At 61.1% G+C, this 3,493-nt stretch overlaps 1 protein-coding gene across 6 annotated transcripts in view; it reads left to right on the top strand.

The window, feature by feature from the left end:
- The first annotated feature begins 324 nt into the window (after positions 1-324).
- Cdh23 (cadherin related 23) overlaps positions 325-3,493 on the top strand; it is a 402,933-nt gene continuing 399,764 nt past the window's right edge. For 5 of the 6 annotated variants that reach the window (XM_031347990.1, XM_031347992.1, XM_031348002.1 and 2 more), the window contains exon 1: positions 325-760. The gene's annotated coding sequence lies outside the window, so the exon portion shown is untranslated. The remainder of the gene's footprint in view (positions 761-3,493) is intronic. The other variant, XM_031347996.1, reaches the window with a different exon arrangement.

The following is a 3,493-nucleotide window of genomic DNA, read 5'->3' on the forward strand; positions in this document are numbered from 1 at the left end:
CGCAGCCTCAGGCCTCGGCTGGGAGCAGGCGAGAGGCTGAGGTTGGGTCCCGGCCCTTTGCGGGATCCTGGACACGCAGGAAGAGCTCGGGCACTCTCCCAATGCTCGTTTTATCTTTTGCGGTCTCCCTCCTGCCCCTCGAGGGATTCCACCGGCTGCCATAGCAGCCAGTGCCATGGCATCCGCGGCCAGCGCAGGCATCTTCCTATCTGGGCGCCCTGCTGGGGTCAGGGCCACTGTCTGGCTTGCGACGGGGAACGGGGTCCGGGGCTCGGGGTGAGGCGGGCGGGCGCGGGCGGGCGGGCGGAGCTCGGGCGCGGCGAGGGGAGCGCGGCGCGTCAGGAGGCGGGGACTGGCGCGGGGCCGCGCGGGGCGGAGGAGCGAGGGAAAGTTGATCGCGGACTTGAGCGGCGGCTGCGGCTCGGAGCAAGACACGATGCACGGCCCGGGAACACATCCCACAGCGACCGAGCGCTGAGCTGCGCAGCCAAAGAGCGAGCCCCGGGGATGGAGCACGCTGGTCCAGAGTCCCCGTGTGCCCCGTGCGGGCCAAGCCTCTTCTGATCTCGCCGCGCGTCTGAAGTTGGCAGCCAGCGAGCAGCTCGCCGGGATCCCGCGGCCCGAGTGGATCCCAGAGAGACCTTCGCGCCGGCAGCGAGAAGCGGCGGTGGCCAAGACTGGAGCAGGTGGCCCGTGGGGGTAGAGCCGGTGGCAAGCAGATCCCGAGGCGCGGCGCAACGCTGCTCCACCTGCGCACACGGTACCGGGAGCCCCTCGCCGCCCTTCTCTCCCCGATCCCCTTGCCTTCTCCCAAGCCAAGCGCCCGCTGCGTGCCCGCTGCGTGCTGTCAAAGTTAGAGCCGTGGGGCCGCGACCTCAGCCGGCAAAGCCACTTGTTCCCGGAGCTGTCGTCGCCCGGCGAGCGCCCGGGTCTCCCCTCTATCCCGCGTTCCGTTCCAGCCCGCGGCCGGACGCGCGGCAACTTTGATTCCCGGGAACTCCAGTTCCCTGTGTGTTGGCCTTGGCAAAGACGCGCGCCACCCGGAGCCCCATTTCGGGACCGTGACGTTCGCGGGCTTCGCTCTTCGCGCAGCCGAGAGGGTCTGGATCTAGCTAGCGTTAAAGAGGGTGTTGGGAACCATTCTTGTCCCCTTTGAGCTCAGGGGCCCTATTTGGAGCGGGGAAAGGTGGGGTGTGGCACCTCCACCGCAGGGTGGGCAGCGGCGCTGGAAAAACCTGAAGTCACGCAGTTCGCCTCCCTGCTCACCTTCCCAGGCCCACAGGAGACCCCAAGGGACTTCTGCCACCTTCCCAGTAGTGGTAGCTCTGGGTAGAAGCGTCCCTAGCAGCACTAGGAGCAGCGTGCCTCTCGCGCTTCGCTTTCCGCGCCCTGGGGCTGGCTGGTCTTTTGGTAATGTCTACTCATCCCTAGAGCCAGCCCTGGAACACTGCCCCTGTTGTCCTCGCAGGTCAGGCTGGGTTTCGTGCAGGTCCCGCGCATTCTAGGGTGGTGGCGAGGCATCCGCCCCGGTATGCATTCCTTCTTGCCCAGAGCGAGCTTGCCTCCGCGAGAGGCCAGCGGAGATAGATCCTGTGTGTGCCCTTGGCCACTGCGACCCCGCCCCCCTCCCCCGGCACCCCACCTTCCCCGGTCCTGGCGAGGTCACACCTTGGTTAGAAATTAGCCTTGCAGGAGTAGTAACACGCCCACGCGCCCCGGAAAGCGGACACGCCCATTCTGCACACTTGGTCCTCTTCATCCAGAACAGACCTTGGCCCTCATCCCCCTCATCCAGCCCCCTTAGCAAACGCCTGCTGCCCCAGTCTGGGTTTTGAAATAACCTGAGGGGCATGAGGATTGTTTGCGGGGCCTTGCACGAGCCAGATTCTTTGCCCTGAGAAGAATCGTGCTGGGAGTGGGGGTGGGCTTGTGGAACACGGTGTTAGGGCCAGGTGCGAGGTGGTGATGAGTCAGCCCACGGTGGCAGAAGCTGCTGGAAGGAACGAAGGCTTGGCTCCTGGTGCATGGGTAGGCGCAATGCGGCCAGCACCTATGGGGGTGGTAGGACCAGATGTCACTGCCAAGGAGGGGTGGGCAAGGGGCACCTTGGCCATAGGAATAGAAGAGGCCCGCCTGGCAGAGAGAGCGAGCGAACACGCAGTGTCTGCTAAGCCACTGGTGTGAAGAATAGAGCTTTTTTACCCAGGCGTTGGAGGCGAGCATTTGAGGGTGGTATCCTGGCCCTGGCTGCACCCCCCGACAGTCACGTCTGTCCTGGCCTTCCCCAGCTCTGTCAGTTGGGCCCCTCACAGCTGCTCAAGAAATGGCTGCAGGGAGGTTATGGCCACAGAGAGTTGGGGTTCTCTCTCCGTTAGGTCCCCTTCCCCACAAGCCACCTTGCCTGTCATTCCACCGGCTGCGCTTCATTTCTTCCAATTTCCCTGTTACAAAGGCTACTTTGCCAAAGTGTATGTAGATTCCAAATGCTTCACCTAGGAAGTGAAAGCCTAGGTGAATCTTGGAACCCAAGGGTGGCCTATAATACAGAATCTGCACTGGGAGAGGGGGACCCTGTTAGAAATGCGGATCCTCTACACCCCAGCCCAACCTCCAACAGATCAAGGCCTTGTATCCTCTAAGACTCTCCAGTGCTTGGCAGGCTGCTAAGTTTGTGCTGTGGTACAACCTTCCAGGACATTGGAATAAAATGTGGATGAAGCTCTGCCTTGGAGACCTCTGTTAGGGTTGGGCAGCCCCTGGGGTTGTACCTTTGGATGTCACAAGAGCGTCCATGTTTGGCTGGCTTTGAACAGATGTAGAGGGCAGTCTGACTTTCTGGGTAGTGTAATATATTGCTATATGTTTGCTGCGGCCAGGGGGAGGTGGGCAGATTTCTGGAAACTGGATGCACAGGCCCCACCTCCAAGATTCTGGGATGGGTGGACACTGTCCTCAGGCAGAAGGATCTGAGCGACTGTCTCCAATCTCAACTGGCCCACTGGTGACGCTTCTCAGTGAGCGGCCACAGAGAAGGGGCTGCTTAAGAGCCTACTGTGGGACGCATAGGGAGGGAAGGATGCAGATGAGGCTCTGCCTCCAACAGCCTTTGACATCCCACTTCTACCGCTCCAGGGGAGGTCCCCTAGCACCAAGCAGCTAGGCTGGGGGTGGGCACGGCAGCATGTGCTTTCGAGCCTGTGTCCTCAAAGCTGGCTGAAGCTGGGGTCACAGGCCTGGCCGGGGCCATTGGTGTCACAGGTGAAAGGTCATCTGCATCCCAGCCCTGTCTTTGCCACTCTGGTCTCTGCCAGGATGAGTGCAGCTCTGCCATTGGGTAGGGTGTGTCTGGGAGGTCACCAACTGGCACAGTCATAAGCCTTATAGAGCAGGACGATGCCTTTGAACTGGTTTATTTCTTATTGAATTATAGGGGTTTTGAAGCCCTTTTCTTTCTTTCTTTCTTTCTTTCTTTTTTTTTTTTTTGAGAATATTC

Source organism: Mastomys coucha, unplaced genomic scaffold (assembly GCF_008632895.1).
Source record: "Mastomys coucha isolate ucsf_1 unplaced genomic scaffold, UCSF_Mcou_1 pScaffold3, whole genome shotgun sequence".
Taxonomy (NCBI): domain Eukaryota; kingdom Metazoa; phylum Chordata; class Mammalia; order Rodentia; family Muridae; genus Mastomys; species Mastomys coucha.